Here is a 20,392-nt window from a genome sequence, read left to right as displayed (position 1 = left end):
TAATATACTTATGTACACTTATACTTATCCAGCACTCTACCACCAAAGATAGTGCCAAATCACAATTCTGGCTCAAACCACATTTGGTAAAGAAAACTAGATCAGTGGCTCAGAATATTACTACCTGATGCATTTTTAAGGCCAGTTCCTTTTCCCTAAGTGATATCATTAGCCATGTGGGTGAGGAAGTAATTCTGGGTTGCTGCACAGCTTCTAGGCTAGTGCTTCTCAAAGTGTGGTCCCCAGCATCAGCATAACCCCGAACATTTTGGAAATGCAAATTTTGGGGTCCATTGCCAACCTATTGAAGCAGAACCTGTGGGGACAGGGCCCTGAAACCTCTCTCTCATGTTCCTGATGCATATTCAAGGTGTTTCTGACATGTGCTCAAGTTCCATCTTTTCTAGGGACGAATAGTTTGAATAGTACTGCTCTTTTGGCTGTCCCACGTTGTTCTCACCCCCCGCTGTGGATGACGGAGGGTCAGCCTTTATCCTTCCCTACCCCCCAAAAACTACTCAAATGGTGTCCCTTCCCTCCTAGTTTCCCAGAGGAGGAGAAGAACGACCATCAGTGACAAAGGGCAGCTGCAGAAGCCACGCCCAGAGCCAGCTTCATGCTCAGGAAGGGACATTGCACCTCCTCTTCATGGTTTTGGGTACTCTACGTGTTCAGAGAAACTTCTCTAGGAATGAACTGTAGAAATGATCCCTGAAAGTATAGTCTTTGGAATGTCAGCTTTTAAATTCAGAATGCTTGCTAGTGCTTTCAGGCATGCTCAACATGCAGTAGTTAGGAAAAGAGTGCTCGTCGACTGGTCCCTGTGCAAGGCTTCACCTCCACCCAATATGCTTTGCAAGATGGTGCTGTGGGATGGGCGCCTGGGTGGCTCAGTCATTAAGCGTCTGCCTTTGGCTCGGATCATGATCCCAGGGTCCTGGGATGGAGCCCCACATCGGGCTCCCTGCTCAGCGGGAAGCCTGCTTCTCCCTCTCCCACTCCCCCTGCTTGTGTTCCCTCTCTCACTGTCTCTCTCTCTCTCTCTCTCTCTGTTGAAAAACAAATAAAATCTTAAAAGAAAAAAAAAAGATGGTACTGTGGGACAGGTGCTTCTCTAGCCTCTGTGGCCCAGGGCTCAGGGCCGACACGATCTCTGGGGGATCAGTATTGTCCTACACTATGAACATAGCAGGGTAGTTTAAATTGCTTTTAGTCTCTGTTAACTACACTGTAATTAAAATAAAAAAAATAAAATACATGGCTTTTAGTTAGGAGAGGGGCTTTCCGCTTTGATTGGGAGCTCAATGTAGATGTTGCATTTGTTCTGTCTTAGGACAGTGACTCTGATATGAAGTTAAACATTTTTTGTTCCCTGAAAATTAGCGAAAGAGACAGAAACCCTGGCTCAAATGGGCTTGAACAATAAGTAATTTTATCACTCTTCTTAACTGAAGTCCATGGGCTCCAGGGTTGGTTGGTTTAGAGACTCGGCATCAGCATCAAGGGCCTAGTTTCTTTTCATCTTTTTGCTATGCTAACCTCCATACTAGTTCATCCTTAGGTTGTGAGCGAAATGGCTGCGGTGGTTCCAGCCATCACAACCAGAGAGTGCAAAGTCCAGACCAGGGGTTCTTTTCTGAGCTCCATGGATAAACTCAGGGACCCATGAACCTGAGTGGGAAAAAGAATCACATCACCAAACTCTTAACTAAAATGTGTTATTTCCTTCAATTATGAACGTAGGTAACAAACTACGGTAGTAGTAGGGCAGTGTGGGTTTGCCACCGATAGAAATCACATGTATGTTCAAGTAACATTATAATTGTGAATATATCATGAATATACTTTATGCTTAATTTGAAATTATAGTAGTTATTAGACCCACCACTAGATCTTGATATTGAATATGTTAACAAAGTATTGCATATATTATTATATCATACATATGCTGTTTCAATATTTTAGTAGTTGTGTTATATTATAATTTTTTCATGTAGTTTATTTGATGTATTTAAAAATATCATTCTAAGAAGGGGTCCACAGAATTCATCCCACTGCCAAAGGGACCCCGACACCAAATATACATCCTATGTGGAAGAAGAAGCAAGGACATCTAGCACCTCCTGTTTCTTTCAAGAAACATCATATCTCATTAGCCAGAACTGGGTGACATGACATTCTTGAGCCAATTCTTGTGAAAGGAAGCGCATTTACCCTTGGACCAATCAGATGCTATCAGCTTTCCCTGGAACTTGGAGCTTCTTGGGAGACAGTGAGTACCAGAACAAAGTGGGGCCCTGTTAGGAAAAAGCAAAGGAAGGTGAATGCTGCGGGTCAGGAATTGCTCAGAGATCTGCCTTACTTTGTGCCACATGCCAGAGGGCTAAGAAACAACAACAAAACAGCATGATTTTATGTGAACCCTTGGGAAGAGTAGGGAGGCAAGATGGGCTTTTTACCTCTCTAGCAAGTTTTCCAGAGGAAGTTATGCATGAGCTGAGTCTTTGGAGAATGGAATGGACTTAGCCAGGAGAAAGATGGAAACTGGGTCCAGAACGTGGAAACAGTACGTGCAGAGGCTAGAGGCATGAAAAGGCATGGTGTGTTCTGAGAATGACAATAGTTTAATATTTGATAAGAGAGGGGGTACAAGAAAGGAAGCTAGAGAGGGGGCCTGGACACCAACATGAAGGGTATTAGTTACCAGGATCAGGGTTTGAATTTTGTCCTGGTGAATGCAGGTAGTTTCTGAGTTTTGTTTGTTTGTTTGTTTGTTTTTTTAGATTTATTTATTTATTTGAGAGAGCAAGAGGGCCAGAGAGAGAGAGAGCACAAGCCTGGGTGGGGATAGGGGAGAGGCAGAGGGAGAAGCAGACTCCCCACTGAGCAAGAAGCCCGATGCGGAACTCGATCACAACCTGAGCCAAAGGCAGACGCTTAACCGACTGAGCCACCAGGCGCCCTGAGTTTCTGGGAGGTTTTAAGCAGAGCAGTGACATGATCCATTTTGGTTTTGATCTAAAAGATCATCCTGGCTCTAGTGCAGAGAATAGAGAGAAGGGAGCAAGCCTGGAGGCAGGGAGACCAGGTAGGAGTCTATTGTTAACCCAGGGGAAGAGATGGTGGTCTGAACGAAGGCGGTAGTGGTAGGCTGGAGAAGAAAGAATAGGCCTGGCAGGACTTAGGAGCCCGGGTGGATCTGGCACGGGGATAGTGGTGAGGGAAATGGGTAAGTCCCAGGGGACCGCCATGTTGGTAACTTGAGCCAGTGGCGGATGGTGGAGCTGTTCCTTTGAATAGGAAGCAGGAGAAAATGCAGTTGGGATCGAGGAGAAGTCAGAGTAGACAATATCACTGGTTCAGAATTGGACAGATTGTGATAAAATGTTGGCTCCTTTCGGTCTTGGTATTCGCATTTCTTGTATCTTCCCTGAAAGCTCAGAACTCCACAGCTTTTCCACCGGAACCATGAAGCTGGGTCCGAGGGCTGCAGGATCTCTGTGGAAAGCGGAAGATGTGTGGAGAAGGGATGATACCCAGTGATATAATCTTTGGTCCGCTGCTCCAGAGATGCACTGAAACAATGAAACCACTAATTCTCTTCTCCTAGTATACCAGGAAATGGAAGCTTTGCAGGAGAACCAAGTTGTATTAATAACTACAGGCTTTTAAGTAAGTATCATGGCTGATATTTAGCACCAAACAGTGAAGCGTTGAAGACCTTATTGCTTTCTGTCCTGTTCATAGAGTGAAATCAGACTCAGCAGAATTCAGGGACTTTTAAATAGATTTGGAAAGTGACTCTGAGGCAAGGGGCCTGCCACTTTACAGAGTAAATTATCAAGGCAGTAAGAGGCTAGAACTTCAGCCTGGGGAAATGGTTAATTGCTTTGCCTTCTAGTTGTTGTTTTGGTCCTATGCTTGCTGTAGACTGTAGCAATCCAAGAGACAGACTATAAATTTCATGGTGGGGGGGACCCATGTGGAGGGGGGAATGGAGGCGGGAAAGGGGAGCAGTTCATTGATGCCAAAGTTAATTGTCAATCATGGGAAACATGGACCTTTTAAAGGCAGTGCTGTCTAATAGAACCCTTCCGTTTTGGCTTCTTCCTGCGTTCTTGACCTCCCTCCCCTACTCACACAGACTCACGTGGACCCATCAGCATCGTTTTAGATACCCGTAGGCACACAGGGTCCTTAGTTGGGGATGTTATTAATCCCGGTCCTATAAAAAGAGGACACTTGGCTTGGAGAAGCAAATTTCATGAGGAAGTAGACGGCTATCCTGATTTCACACACCCCACATCCGCAGCCCACCCCATCCTGGGACTCTTGTGGTCCTTCCTATTTCTCGACCTCTGTCCTGGGCTTTGAGCTGGACAGAACGTACCAGTGACGCTGGCCCTGTCCTTCCAAGCTGCCGGACAAAGGCTGGTAGCAGTCGCATGACTTTGGCTGTTGGGGGCGGAGGCGGCTGCGGCGGGTGTCCCCTGGTGGGTAGGGTGCTGGAGAAACACGTGGGTTCTTTCACACGCTGGAAGTCTGTGAAGGCGTTTGGAGCTTGGGAGCTGTTTGTGTCTTCGTCCTGCAAGCTGTTGGATGCCTCTGCTCAGACACAGGCCAGCACGCGGCTCTGCTCAAGTGCGGCCCGGCTTGTCACCCAGCCTTGCTCTCCGGCATGTCCTCCCTGGCGGGGAGCAGGCGTGCGCACTTGGCACCAGGAGTCGGGAGGCCGGGGGCACCCGAAGGTGGGGGATCGAGTCAAGGGAGGTCAGCTGCGGGCTGGGCTGGCTGCTGGCTCCAGAGTCCAGGGACCAGAGAGGCAGCCCAAGGGCCCAGGCCACGTGCTGCTGGCCTTGTTGGCGCCGCCCGTGGGGTGGGCGGCTAGTAGAGCGGGCAGGCTGGTGATCAGCAGACGAACCTGGTCTGAGTCAGGCGGGGATGGAGATGCCAGAACAGCATTTCCCAAGGTCTGTCCCGCTGAACACTGAAGTCTGTGGCACCTAAAAAGGATGAAAGGGTTCTGGGATTACATAAATTGAAGAGGCACTGAGTCAAATAAAGGGAGACAGATCTCTTCACCGAAAAACTTCTCAACCTTATAATTTGCTGAGGAGTGTAGTAAACCCTGAGACAGGAACTAGAGTATATAGAGTCTCTCAAACCTGTTTAACTATGGAACCTTTTTTGGTATAGCATCTCTTGGGGTAAGAGTTCCCTAGGACAGACTGGGAAACACGGCTTATGCTTTCTTCATATACTGAGTCTAGGTGACCACACTCGGGTGCTCAGATCCTGGTACCAGGATAGTGGATTTCAAATCCAGCTACTGGTGGGGCTGCTCTAGGTCTTTAACTCTGGTATTTCTCTTCTTTCTTTTCTTTTCTTTAAATTATTAAATTCTTTATTTAAAACATGATGAAAATTTAAAATGTTAACAATAATAGGGATGATTATATGATAATACCCACCTAGGTATCCATTACGAGATTTCAGCATCTTAAATTATTTTTCCCATTCATTTTTTTAAAAAGATCTCATTTACCTACTTGAGAGAGAGAGCAGGAGCAGGGGGAGGGGCAGAGGGACAAGCAGACTCCCCACCCAGCAGGGAGCCTGATCCAGGGTCTCCATCCCAGGACCCCAGGATCATGACCTGAGCTGAAGGCAGACGCCCAACCGACTGACCCACCCAGGCGCCCCTTTCCCCATTCATTTTTAATTTTGGTATTTCTTACAATGCCAGTCAATGAATATGTCACAGATCTAGGAACTCAGACCTCTTGATATTAAAACAAGACTGAGAATCTTAAGCTGCTTTGCTCAGAATCACATAAGCGACTTAAGGCAGCAAAGTAGAAGTGGCTAAGAGGTGCCTGGGTGTAGCAGTAGGTGCTCATGGTAAAGAACCTCTGCCTCGAATCATGGAGGGGGCAGAACTAGTGTGAAGACGCATCTGCAGGGAGGATAAGGCAACCTTGCAGGAAGACACACGGTGTGCTAGTATCAAAATGGGTTCTAGAGTTGGAGAGACCTCATCCAAATCCTGGCTCAGCTGTTTGTTCGTTGGATGTGAAATCCAGGCAAGTTTCTTAACTGTGCTGAGCCTCAGTTTCCACATCAATAAAATGGGGTTAATAACACTACCTACCTTGCAGGGTATTTGTGAGGAATAAATGAGAGAGTACCTGTTGATCACTTAGCACATGACCTGCTACAAATCAGGAGCTCGGTGAGTATCTTTTTTTTTTTAAAGTTCTGATATAGGAGGAAATACATGTCAGCTGACAGAAGGGACCAGGGAAGGAAGGTGCACTGCTCTACCCACTAGACAGGTGGACAGGGGTGGCATGAAGGAGAGGATTGCATGGAGTTACCTTGGCGCATTCAGGATGGCTGAGTTGAAAGAGACCTGATACAGAATTAGCATTCTGCTTCTGCGTCCTGGGCCAGCCTGGCTTCAACTTGGCTTTGCTATTACCAGGCAGGGCACTGATGGGGAAAAACCATAAACACACACAGTAAACTCTAACCTGTGCCATTGAGAGTCTAGAATCTCTTGATGTGCCAGAGTGGTTCTGCACCTGGATCGGTGGGGGGGGGGGGGTGGCGGGGGCAGGGGCTGGGGCCTTGGGGGAGGGACCTCTGCCACCGAAGCCAGGCATCAACTCATCAAAGGGGAAAAAAAGGTCACTGGCGGTTTGGCATGCCTGGAACCTAGTGAACTGAGCAGTGAGGTCACCAATTCACTCTCTGGCTGTAGAGTCCCCTCTCGTGAAGTGATTCATATCCTAATGGAGGAGAGGAGGCAAGTAATGAGCAGCTGTTTCTCCTGCTCTCTGTGTAGGGCACCGCCTCCAGGCCAGGCACAGGCAATTGGAGGAAAGAGTCTGAGGGTTCAAGGTGAGGCCTGAATGTGGTGAAGCAATCTGTACCACATGAAGGGAAACAGGGGTGCAGCTGGCTTGTGAACTGTTAAGGCCACACCTGGCCAGTTTCAAAGAGCATCCTCCTTTATGTGGAAAGGCCTCCCGGCCAGTCCCTTCCTGGTTCTCTGGAAGGGGTGATAGGTGAGGTGAGGGCGCTGGCAGGGCTGTTACATATAGTCTTTGGAATGGGACGCTGCAGGTCCTGGAAAGGGTTCTTTCTGGATGTGGAGGACGTATGCTCAGGCAGTTTTAATCAAACCAGAAATAGCATCGTTAGCCAACTTACTATGTTATAAGCCTTTTCACACGCTAACGCCCAGTCCTCACAGCCCCACGTGGTGGTGAGTTTTCTCATTAGCCCCATTTCGCAAATGGGAAACTGAGCCAAGGACAGGTTGAGTAACTTGCTAGAGGTCATATTAGTATTAAGAATCAGGATTTGAACCCAGGCTGTATAGCTCCTGAGCCTAGGTGCTGAACCACTGTGCTGTCGTGGGATTCAGCGGAAATGGAACTCAGTGGTGGGTTAGGTCAGCTACACGGGGAAGGCTTATGGCTTGGTCTGAGCTCTGGGAGGCTGGGTTGTGGTAGGTGGCTGGCTCAGGAATGAGTTCAGGCCAGAACCGAATACCTGGAGTTCAATTGTCTTACAGACAGAAGCAAAGAACCTCAGGGACGGCTCAGATTCATTTTACTGAGTACGGTGCTTGTGATCTTTGCCAGTGTTTATGGCCCCAGCTCCATATTTGGGTGGCAGAGATGGGGTTGTCTCCTGGTCCTGCAATGGTCCTTATAGGCTTCAGGGGCAAGAGGATTCTCATTCCTGGGAAAGAAGAAAAGAGCTTTAGATACAGGCTTGGCAGGGCTTGAAATCCAGTTCCAGATCATGGTAACTGTGTGACTTTGGGAAAGTTAGTTAACCTCTCTGAGCCTCGCTTTCTTCATCCGTAAAATAGCAGTAATAACATGTACCTCGTAGTATTATTATGAGACTCAAATGAGATGATACGTGTATGTTATACAGTGCTTGGGCATGGTAGGTGCTCGGCCGGTGTGGCTTCCGTGGCATGCTGGCCTTCTCCCTCTTTCCTGGAAAAATATGATTATCTGGGGTGAATAAAAAATGAGCAAGGGAAATGCAGCGCAGCCGCAGGGCCTGCAGCCTTCCTCAAATACCTGTGGCAGCGGAGAAAGTTATTTCTGATTTCAGTTGTGCTTGGAGAGGACAAGAGTGTGCAGAGAAGCCCGTTGGCCCTGCCTCTCTGTGGTCGCAATCACCATGGCCTTGGTGTTGCCCTGGGGACCGACACCAGAGACTGCACACACACAGCCAGGATGGGGCTTAGGTGGGCCTCCAGGGGCAACCTGGAACCCAGGCAGGGAGCCGAACCTTTGAGAAGAGCTGAGACCCAAGGCCCTGGCCAGAGAGGGAGGACAGGATGGTGACTGTCACCTGGCAGGAAGGCCAGCCTATCTCCGTGAGACTAGCCAGGGTGGGGTCCTAGGTTCAGCTCACAGCCATTCTCTTCCTTCTCTTCCCCTTCCTAGCAAAAGCAAATCAGGCAGGTTGTCTCATTGACTGTTCAACCTGCTCTCTGAGCCTCCGGGAAAGAAAAGGGCCAGAGAGAGTGAAGGCAAGTGGAGTGCATTCATTCATTCATTCATTCATCCATCCAACGGATATGTATTGAGCCCCTCTTTCCTCCACATGTGTTTTAGACCATAGGCTACTTAGGCAGACCTCACTTCACAAACAGCCCACCTGTTAGCAGCGTGACCTCCTCATTCAAGTCACTTAACTTCTTTGGACATCCGTTTCTTCTTCTGTATGATGGGCGAGAAGTCACTTCTCTCGTATGTGGCAGGCACTGAACGGACATTGTTTCTCTTTTTTCCCCGTCTTGTCCTCCTTCCCAAATGTCTGCTAATGTGCATGTGATTTTGTATAAATGCAGGGCATCTTTTTAGCTGGGGAGATGGAAAAGCTGCCTGAGGCCCACTTTTGTCTTTCCTTGCTCTGCTCACCGGGCCTGTTTCAGTTATCTATCGCTTTGAAATGAATCATCTCCGTAAGCAACGGCGTAAAACAACAACAACCATCTTATTATTATCTCTCATGCTACAGACTAACGGGGCCTTGGCTATGCGCTCTTGTTCAGGATCCCTTGGGCAGTTGCCGTCAGATGGGAGCCGGAGGTGGAGTCACTTCAAAGTCTTCCTTGCTCACATGACTGGCCATGATGCTGGCCATCGGCCAGGATCTCAGCAGGGACTGTCACCCAGCCGCCCACACGGAGCCTCTCCATGCGGTCTGGGCTTCCTCACAGCATGGCAGCTGGGTTCCAAGAGAGAGTTCTGAGGGAACCGGCTGGAAACAAAACCATTACTTCTGCCCTAGTCCCCAGCCTGCCTAGATCTGCGTGGAAGAAACTTAGATCACGTCTCTTGGTGGGAGAATCATCAGTGTCACCGTGTAAGGACAACGTGGGATGGGAGACCTTGTTGCAGCCATCTTGGAAAATGCCATCTGCCACGCTGCCCCACCAGGAAGAATTTCCAGAAGGAAGGCTGTGGTTGCTCTGTGGGTGTGAAGAAGCACAAGTCCCTTGAGAAGAGACTTTGGGTATGAGGTGGGGGAGAGGGGTTCGGTCACTGTCGTTCCTGAAACTCTGGGACTCCAAAATTGGATTCAATTCTCACAGGGGGCAATGGGGCAGAAAAATGGAGAGAAAGGGAAGAACCCCAGAGTCTGGAATTGTGGGAATTTGTTAGGCTTCGGAAATAGCATTTAGTCTTTCTCTGGTGATGTTCTGGATCTTCTTCTAGGAGACCTACTTAAGCTACTTGAGGAGGGGCTGGAAGCTTAGGGGATGGGGAACTATACCCAGGTCGGAGCTCAGTGGGTTCCCTGGTGCCAGGGGAGCATGGCTTCAGCCTTCTCCTGGCATCCCTATTCCTGCCCCCAAGTAGATGACCATTCCGAAGCATCGGGAGGTGACAGGCTGGTCTCCCCTCTGACACATCTGTGACGAGCCCACCTCCGGCAGAAATTGAAATCACCATATACCTGGCCACCATTCCACCTATTCCTAAAAACTTAATAAATATAAGAGTGAGCTTGGAATTTGTCCTCAAAAAAATAATTCTCCAGGCGGAAGCAGGATGCAATCTATGGAAAACGCATGATCGCTCACCATGAAAAATAAAAGAGGGAGCTCTCCCTGCTCCACCCCCTGTGAATGAGGCAGAGATTAATCTATTGAAATCAAATGTATAAATTATACATGGATGGGAACTGGCTCGGGTGTAAGGTGTCTGAGAGGGTGCTGATGGAGATGAAAATGAGGCTTGAAAGATCATTTCTGCTTTTGAATCAGCTCCAGTAATGCTGACGCTCCTGGGCCTGCCTGGCAGAAACACCCTGACTTATCAGATTAGAAAACACCCCATCCCCACACCTCTGGGACACGCACCTTCAAAGTAATTGCTAATGTTTTGGATGATATGTCTGTGCATCACGAGGAATAATAAAAAGGCAATAAAAGCTTGAAGGACCATATTTTTGCTTCCTGATGGCTCATGTAAATCAAACCTACCTCTTCAAAGGATAGACAGAAAGTTTTATGGGGTGGCTGGTGCCTGCTAAGAGAAGAAAGGTGGGGCCCCGTCCGGGCCCAAGCATCACCCGCAGTCCAGCCACGGCTGTGTGACCCTCGGCCTGCTGTGTAGCCACTCTGGGCTTGCCGCTCCTCTACCCATCTACCCACTCGTAAACTCACCTATCCATTCAATCAACTTCATGAGCACCTGCCACGTGCCAGGCTCTGCGATACGCACGTATCTGGCACTCGATAAATGTAATTGACGCAACAATTTATAGCAAGTCCCTTGTCTTCCAGAAGTTCCCGGTCAGAGAAACAGAAACAGCTAAACTGCCGCACCACCCAGTTAGAGTTAAACCAAGGTGCTTTGATCAGAGTGTTTGAAGAGGAGCAGGCTTACAAAGGAGCAGAGGTTGTTTTGCCTGACAGAGAGGATTACTCCCTACTACTGATCATCTGGCCTGAGCTTCCCAATGTGCCCTCAGAGAGTCTTTAAGATGACCTCTGCTGAGAGATTGAGCGGGAGCTTTCAGGAGGGGCAGCCCAGAGCCTGGCCATGTATATTGTAGGTGGGCGAGGAAGATGGTAACGGTTGATGCAGCCCCGTGAGGTCAGGGACCCTTTCTGCATCTCCCGGGATTTCTACAGGGCCTGGCTCGAAGAAGGCACGATTTGTCCCTCACAAATGAATAAACAAATAATCCATTACCCAGCATAATTTCAGGATAGAACAGATCCTGCCCTGTCTGTACAAGCAAGGTCTACACTCACCTCACAACCCGTCCAGGGGAACGATGTGGCCCTTCCCTGCCTGGGATGTTGTTCTTTGTACCCATTTGAACTCACGGCTCGCTCCCTTTTTAAAACCACGTTGGAATAAACAGGGTAGAATAAACGTACGGCAAAGTGCATAACTCGTGGTTGAATAGCTCAGTGAATTTCACATACATCCACACCCATGTAACTACCAGCAGATCAAGATACAGAACAATTCCTGCTGCCCACGAGGCCCTTTGCAGGCCTGAGGAGGAAACCACTCCTCTGACTTCTCTGCTCTTTCCACATTCCCACCCGACAAAAAGAAAAAACTTAAAGGTAAACCTTCGTTTATCTTCATTCTAGAAAAAAGTAAAAATAATACCAGGTTGATTTTAAACTCCTGACATTAGAAAACATAGACTCGGGGGCGCCTGGGTGGCTGAGTCAGTTAAGCGACTGCCTTCGGCTCAGGTCATGATCTCAGGGTCCTGGGACTGAGCCCCGCATCGGGCTCCCTGCTCAGCGGGGAGTCTGCTTCTCCCTCTGCCCCTCCCTCTGCTTGTGCTCACTCTCTCTCTCTCTCTCTCAAATGAATAAATAAAATCTTAAAAAAAAAAAAAGGAAATATAGAATCATTAGACGTCGGCGCAGGCAGGGGTTTTGCACATCTGAGTCAAGAGCGCCTACCTTTCCAGGAAGTAGAACTCCTTAACATCAGTTTATCCCACAGACCCCACATGAGAAGAGTTGTTGCCTTTTTAGTGTCTTTTGATTAAGAAAATAATAACCAGCGTCGCCTCGGTGGCTCAGTCAGTTAAGCATCCGACTCGATTTCAGCTCAGGTCATGATCTCAAGGTTGTGAGATCGAGTCCCCGAGCCGGGCTTCGTTCTCGGGGTGGAGACTGCTAGAGGTTCTCTCCCTCTCCCTCTGCCCGCCCCCACTAAAAAAAAAATTAGAAAAGGAGAAAATAATAACCAGTGGTTACCAGGGGTTGGGAGAGGGAGAATCATGGGGAGTTAGTGTTTGATGGGTAGAGTTTCAGTTTGGGAGGATGAAAAAGTTTTGGAGACAGATGGTGGTGTTGGTTGCATGACAGCACGAGGGTATTTCATTAAAGCCCCTCAACTGGACGCTTCTAAGTGGTTAAGATGGTAAATTTTATGTCATGTATATTTTACCCCAAGAAAAAAATAAAAAAGATAAAATCTCGTCAAAAAAAGAAAACGATGACCAAAAACTCCCACGAATTCAGTGACTGTCTTAAAATAGAATTTTATTTTATTCATAACCATCGATTCGAGGTTCTTTTGAAGAACAATAGTACATGTGAGTGTGAGGCTATCCTTTCCCTACCCACAGACATGTGTGTGTAGGGTGCACACAAAGATCCCTAAATCTTTGTGATGGCTGCAAGACCCCTGCCTCCTCCCAGGGTCTGAGACCCATAGATTAACATTAACTATTCATTTCAACCCTCCTGCGTTGAAGACACTGAGGCTCAGAGAAGGGAGTGACTTGTCCAGGGCCATACGGACGGTAGGTAGCAGAGGCAGAAGACCTCTGGGCTTGAGTCCCCCTGGCAGGTGCTCTTGTCTCTACGCCAATGCTGTTCTGCACCAGCTCAAGATCACATGCGCTCTTCTGAGCCTCTGTCTTCTGTTTCCTGCGAACACTTAACTAGATGTGATTACCAACTTGGGGGCTCCTCACTTGCCTGTTCCATCAAGGAGGGAAGGAGGGTGTACAGCCGAGAGATGGGGCCTCCTGATTTTCCTTTGTAGTTTGACCCTGAGGCTCACTGGAGAAGTGGGGGCTGGTACAGCCTCCTTCTTATCATCAAGGCTGTGTCATGGCTCTTGTGAACAGGGACAGAGCCACCTGGGAGGCGCAGCGTTCAAAGCCAAAGGCTGGGAGTCCAGTTTCGGAAGAGAGGTGCTGTCAGAGGCAAGAGTGGGTGCCTTGGCTATTTTGGCAAGAGCTGACAGTAAGGAATTCTCTCGCACAAGCTGTGCAGCGCATTCTGTCTTGTGGGCTGTCCTGCCTCCGCCTCTCTCTTTCCCAGGCTCGGTGGAAACTGCTGCACCCCAGCCCCCTCCCCGACACTGCTAATGACAACCAATTAAGTCAGCATAGTTTGGTGCATTACAAGCCCTTGGACTGGTAACAGTGTTTTACCTGAGGTGCAGAGAACCCTTCCTGAACTTTCACAAAGGGACAAAGACCTGAGCCTGGGAGGGGAGAGAGGGCGAGTCCTGCTCCCTCTGCCCAGTTGGGTATGAGGAGCTGGTGGGTGCCTGAGACCGCCTGGGCTGTGCTCACTCCAGCAAAACACATCTTTCCTGGTGCCCCCACAGCCCTGGTTAAAAATACAATGGAAATGGGACACGGCGAGACACCCCAGCAGGAACATCAGGCCATCCTGGGGCCTACCAATAGGCACCATCCTTGTAGGGCTAGAGATGTCCGTTCTGGGCCGAGTGGGCCTGACTTGATGACTGTGGGAGTTCGTCTGGTGGGGAAGGAGACCTGGCTGTGGCCGAGACCCAGCGAGGCTAAGCAGGTCTGGTCTTCAATGGGGAGGAGATGATTAAGGATGGAGCCCAGACTTGTCCAAACAGGGCAGGGCCATGGGAGGAATGCGGGGCCATGGGAACAGGCCGGGGCAAAGGACAAGGAAGGGTTTCTGAACTGGGCAGGCCAGGACTGGACTCAGAGCCTATACTGTCCCCGTCGTGTGACTGTGGCCTCCTTGCTCTTTCCCATCTCTGATTAAGAACAATATGATAGCTCGTTCACTGGGTTGTGGGAAGGCAAGGAGGTGATGGGAGGCCAGGGATGTGATGGTTAAGGCAGGCGGCTCGGCAGCCTGGGCGTTGGTCCTGGCGCCACCCCTGTGTGACCTTGGGCAAGTCACTCCACTTCGCCACATCTCAGTTTCCTTGTTTGTGGAGAGGGGTTAACAACAGCATCTGTGTCATGGGAGTACTGGGGATTAAATGAGCACCTGGAAGCGTCCTGACACCAAGCAGGTCCACAATTCAGGTGAGGTGTGACTGCTTTTATTTATTTATTTATTTATTTATTTTTAAAGATTTTATTTCTTTATCTGACAGAGAGAGACACAGTGAGAGCAGGAACACAAGCAGGGGGAGTGGGCGAGGGAGAAGCAGGCTTCCCGCCAAGCAGGGAGCCCGACGCGGGGCTCGATCCCAGGACCCTGGGACCATGACCCGAGCCGAAGGCAAACGCTCAACGACGGAGCCACCCAGGCGCCCTGGTGTGACTGCTTTTATTAACTGCAGGATTGAATGATGGCGTCTCAGCAGCCCCATCGATTCAGGTTTCCAGTGTTGTTGTCTTAGAGGGGAGGTAATTACTGATACTGGGCATCTGCTGTGTGCAAATCCCCCGGCTGGGTGCTGGAGGTCATGTGTACAGTGCCCGGAAGGAGCATCGTGAAGGCCCTGAGACTGGTTAGCCCATCCCTCTCCCTGATGACTTCAATTCCTTTTGTTTTGTTTTGTTTTGTTTTTGGTTTTGTTTTGTTTTGTTTTGTTTAGGGAGGCTGCGTGCCCAATGTGGGGCTTGAACTCACGGCCCCAAGCCAAGCCGTACGCTCTCCCGACTGAGCCAGCCAGGCGCCCTCCTTGTTTTTGAATAGAGATGGCTACCTGTCTCAGAGGGTTTCTGTAAGGCTCTTCCAGAGAACATGTCTTAAGCACTCTCCTCCTGTCCCTTGTGCCCTACCACAAGGAGGCCGACTGTCATCAAGGTCCCCTGAACGTGTGGGCATTGCTGCTTTTTCTCCTCTTGGGAGTGGGGTCAGTGAAGCCCATGGCCTCCCTGTGTCCCTGCACCTCACCTAGCGCCTGGCTCGTGGGACACCCAGCGAGGGCCTGCGGGGTGAGCCCATGTGGATTGGAGGCCGTGTTAGCCGGATGTGCGGGAGGACACACACATCACAAAGAGCAAGAAGGTACCTGTGTTGGTGAGTGGCCACCCTTTGAGAGGGGAACAGCCAGGCTCGTGCCCACCGGGGTCCCAGTCCTGCCTCTTTCCTTAGACACTGGAGTCTCTGAAAGCCCCAGGACACAGCGGGGGGCAGGCTTTGGATGGAACAGGGGGGAGAATTATGCCACGATCCTAGCCCGGCTCACCCCCCACCCTTGGTTAATAATCGCCATGTCTGCACCGGGCAAGTCTCCAGGGGAGCTGTTACCAATTCTGGAATGCCCAGGCCTCACCCCCGACCAATTAAATCAGAAATCTCTGGGGGGGGGGTAGGGCGGAGGGCCACCCAGGCGTGCGGATTTTCTTGTCCAGTCCTCAGGTGATTCCGGTGTGCCGTCAAGGTTAAAAATAGCAGATCGTCTAGGGGAAGACGCTATTTCAGATGCTCAGGGACTGCAGGAATGAATGATGCGTCTCAGCCGCCCCATCGATTCAGGTTTCCAGTGTTGTTGTCTTAGAGGGGAGGTAATTACTGATACTGGGCATCTGCTGTGTGCAAATGCCCCGGCTGGGTGCTGGAGGGAATACGGCAATAACCCACGGCAGAGATCATAGTAACAACATTTATTGAGGGCCTCTTGTGTGCCAGGTACTGAACAGACATTTGCTAATCCTATCAAAAGTTCACTTTTTTTTTTTTAAACTCCCATATTAGAGACGAAGGATGTAGCAATGCTGTCAACACCCTACCCATATTCAACCTCATGCACCCAAGACTGCTGACTACCAACATCTGGGAGTTTGGGGTTTTTGTTTTTATTTATTTATTTTTTTTCTGGCCAAGGGCTAAGACCACTCACAGAATACGCTGGGAAGTATCTCTTCAATCAACTATGAATGAAGAGCTGGTGGCTAACATCCCGCCGTTTTCACCTCCCAACTCAGCTCGGGGTGCATGCTACACCCGCCGTCTTGAACTTTGCTGCATATTCAATAATCTGGGGAATAAAAAAAAAAAGGCTTTGATGCCCAGGTCACACGCCAGACCAATTATTTCCTAATCTCTGTGGGTGGGACTGAGGAATTCCTACCGATTACCATGTTCAGCCAAGTTGTGCATTTAACATTCTCCTTTGTCTCCCCAGGTCGCCCAGCAGGATTAGATTCCAGTTACCCCGTGTGGTAAATTGCTTGGTAACGCACCCTATTTGGGGTTCTGCCTTTCTCTCTCGCACTCCCTCATTTGCCTTCCGGCAGTTCCTGGGATCACCTCCCAGTAAACTTCTGATATTAAATCCTGGTTTGCGGGAATCAAAGGAAGCAGAAGTCTGGAAAGTCTCAGTGTCTCACCTAGAGCATCACAACCGGGACATTTGAAGTCCTGCTCTCCACAGAGCTTGCCATATGATGGAAGAGACAGGTATTCAGAAAACTATAACATAAGACAAAAGGAAATGAAAGATCAAATAGATCTTCAAACAAATGCCAGTTGAATATTAAAAAGAAAAAAAAAAAACCCAACCCAGCCCAGCAATTAAATGTGATTTGAGTCAAGAAAGGCTACACAGAGTCAGAATCATTTATGCTAGGCAAATGAGAAGGATTTCCCTAAGTGGAACATGGGCAAGGTCATTGCCAATGTTGGGCCAGCAGGAGCAGAGGCCCGGGGACAGAGCCTTAGGGCAGATCTGCATGTGTGAGTGGTCGGGAGGGTCCCCAGGGTCCTTTCTGAGCCGCCCATTTTGGATCTCCCTCTAAGGCATGGTTGGGCAAGAGTCATCTCCTTTCTGTAACCTTTGACCCAGACTGCGAAGGCAAGGGGCCAACCCAAAGTCATATCCGGGAACATGGATGGGAAGAGGAGAAAGAGGTCCATCGATGTCAAGTCCTGGTGGTGAATTTGGGCTATTTACGAAGGACGGCCATCCCACAGGGACAAAGCGCCAGGGGTTGGGGGTCCGTCTGATCCTGCCTTCCTGTTCCCCCTCACCACTTACCTCTCTGCCGTTCACAGCACTAATCTTCTCACGGGCCAAAAGGCTGAGTCTGCTCCTGCCACAGGGCCTTTGCCTCTGCTGTTCCCTCTGCAGATCTCAGAATGGTCCATTTTCCCCCAGCACGCAGAATTCAGCTCAAATGTCACTTCCTTCGAGAGGCCTTCCTGGGCTGCCTTCTCCCCCTTCCCCACCCCCTGGGGCCACCAGTCTCTCTGGCCTCACCTTATTTTATTTTCTTTATTGCATTCATCTGAAATTCCTCTTAGGTATGCATCTGTTTCCTCCTCATCCTGCCAGTCTCCCCTTCCAGGCTGCATGAGAGTGGGTGGGGCCCTCCGTCCTGTGTGGGTCTGTCCCCTCAGCAGCTAGAGCAGCGAACGACTGAACCCGGCAGGCCCAGAGGGCCACGCAGTGGAGCCTGGTGACAGGAGGGCGTTTGGGTGAATTCTGGAAGTGGGAGGGAGGGCGAGCTGTCTTTGCTCTGCCATGCTGCATCTGTGCTGACAAGCTGTGCTCAAGTCGCCAGGCTGGTCTAAATGAGCAGCTCCTCACAGCGACCAATCAATACGGATAGAGGAGCTAAATCAGGTTAAGACCCGGCTCACCTGGGTTGGTATCATGCTATAAATGGCTTCCCAGCAGCCCAAGGTCAAGGGTGCAGCTCTCACCAACAGCCCCCAACCACCCTGCTCCCATCCCCCACTGCCTGCAGGGGGCCCCTCCCCGTAGCCCAGGATGCCCCCCAGCCCGCACACACGTGTGCCCCAGGCCATTGCTCTTCTGTTGCCTAGCCTCCCTCTCATCCCCTGCTTTAGAATGCCCTTTCCTTCTGCATTTTATTTCTGTGCCCAAGGTCTGAGGTGGTCATGCACATGCTGACATTTAAAGACTCAGCTGAGAAATCGGTCAGTGTGGTCTGTCCTTCAGCGCTTCGGGAACCTGTATGGCTGAGCCAGGCCTCGTCTGGCTCACGCCCTGTTGATTTGTCATGGTATCTGTGGGTTGCTGAAATTACATGTGGAACCTGCTTTGAGAAAACCAGGAGGGCGTGCAGGGCGTGCAGCAGAGTGCCGGGAGCCTCTGGAGCCAGACTGCCCGGACTTGAACCGTAGGCTCTGTCATTCGCTGGCTGTGTGACCCGGACCGCTTGCTTAACCTCTCTGAGTCTCAGTCAAGGGAGTCATCTAGAGTGTCTACACTATAGGACTGCAGTGATGATAGACTAAGTTAATAAGCCTACAGCACTGAGAATGACCCCTGCTACATAGTGCTATATAAACGTTAGTTACTGTCTGTGGGCTGGGAATAGGAACATACCCACCCCCTAAGATTGTTTTGAGGATGAAATGAAATAACTCATGTATAATTCACCTTGCATGTTGTAAACACTCAGTAGATATTAGTTCTGCCCCACACCCTAAGCAGACACAGTCTGGTTGGGGAATATAAGCCAAGGCCAAGAATCCCTTGAAATAATGGTAATGATCAGGCGTACAAGAGGCCTCGATTTATGAATTCAGATGCTGCCCCACATTTCAGGTAAGCCTGCCATGAGGCTAAGTGGGAGTCAGGCAGTGGGAAGCTGCTTTGTTCCAGGGAGCTTGTCCAGTCTACAGTGAGATGGGAGGCCATCTGGGCTGGGGTGGGGGGGGGGTGTCACGTGTCCCCACGTGACACCCCGAGCCTTATTAGTGAGCCGTGGGAGGTAGAAATCCACTCCCAAGGAGCTCCAAGATCCCTGTCTCAGATACAATGTCCTTTTTATATCTACCCTGTGTCTCGGCCAGGACCTGATCATATGCCTGTTTGGATTGAGGGCAAAGGGGACAGAGCGCCAGGACAGAGAGGATTAAGAATTACCCAAGTCCCATAAACATGACCGGAGACAGCCCTTGGGACTGGAATGTGGCAGAAGAAAAGAGCCTGGAGGAAGGCTGCCTCTGCAGGAGGGGCGGGGAGCAGCCCTAACCTCCCTGGCTGTGAGCTTTACACACATTCCGGAAACATCCTGGAGGACTGAGTGTAAGTGAGGCATCTTGAGATTGAAGTCACATGGCTCATAAATGGGGGAGCTAGGGTTTGAACCTAGGTTCGCGGATTCCAAAGCTTGTTTTCCCTGCTGATTGGGCTGGTCAATACGTGGATGGAAGAGAAAGAAAACAGAAATCTGCCAGGGTTTACCTGGCATTCTGCAAGGGGAGGGTTCACGGTGATGGGGTGATGCCAACATTCAGTTCGGCAGAGACGAGAGTTCTGTTGTGGGTCAAGATTACTGTGGTCGTAGCTTTGTGGACAATACTTATAGATGCTCTGTTCCCCTGACTCTCATCCTCAGATTATAATTTAGTTCCTAGGGACTCGCCAGCAGGAAGGGCTGTCCTGGAGGCAGATGGTTTTGTTCCGGTTCCTGACAAGGCCTGCTTCTCGTTATGACCGCCAGGTTTTGGACCGTGGGGCAACGTGGAGGAAAGAATATGGATTTTAGCGTTAGACTGGCTTCCCCACTTCTTAGCCTGCCAGCTTCTTAACATCTTTAAGCTTCAGTTTCCTTCCTTGTCTGTAAAATGGGATTTAATAAGATCTACACTGAGGGAGCTATTGTAAGAAATGCCTGATCCAGTGCCTGGCCCGTAGTAGGGGCTCAATGGATGGTAGACATTTTTGAAGCTCATTAACATTCTGATTTGTCAATCAGCCTTTTGTGAGTTGGTGTCTTAGCCGTCAGGTAGCAACAGAGTCAAGGGGAGAATTCCATCAGGTTCTAGAGATCTAGCCTCCAAGATGCTGACCCTGGGCAATGGCCCGAGAGAAGCCAACAGGCAGGGCCAGACTTGGCCTTGGGAAATTGGGAGCCTAGCAGGCCCCTCCCACAACACGTGCATGTTCTCTCTGTCTCTCTCAAATAAATAAATAAATCTTTAAAAAAATTCTCCACTGCAGAACAGTGCATATAGTGTGCTTCCATTATATATATATATACTTGCAAAGGCTTAAAATATCTCTGAAAGGAACATAAAAATCTCTAGAAATGGTCAGATCTGAAGGTCAGGTGTGGAAGGGAGACCTATCTTTCATTTATATCCATCCATGGAATTGGAATTTTCTTTATCATGTGCACATATTAAAATAAGTACATTAATTTTAAATCATTT

At 49.5% G+C, this 20,392-nt stretch overlaps 1 non-coding gene across 1 annotated transcript; it reads right to left on the bottom strand.

Annotated features, from left to right (window-relative positions):
- Positions 1 to 513: 513 nt before the first annotated feature.
- LOC114214033 (small nucleolar RNA U3) lies at positions 514 to 727 on the bottom strand. The gene has a single exon (XR_003610309.1). It is a non-coding gene; the product is annotated as a small nucleolar RNA U3 (small nucleolar RNA).
- Between the last annotated feature and the right edge of the window lie 19,665 nt (positions 728 to 20,392).

Source organism: Eumetopias jubatus, unplaced genomic scaffold, assembly GCF_037043125.1.
Source record: "Eumetopias jubatus isolate StellerSeaLion01/CBP00866 unplaced genomic scaffold, mEumJub1_p1.0 scaffold_10, whole genome shotgun sequence".
Lineage (NCBI taxonomy): Eukaryota > Metazoa > Chordata > Mammalia > Carnivora > Otariidae > Eumetopias > Eumetopias jubatus.
The sequence above is the reverse complement of the archived record's forward strand: the minus strand, read 5'-3'. Positions and strand labels throughout refer to the sequence as shown.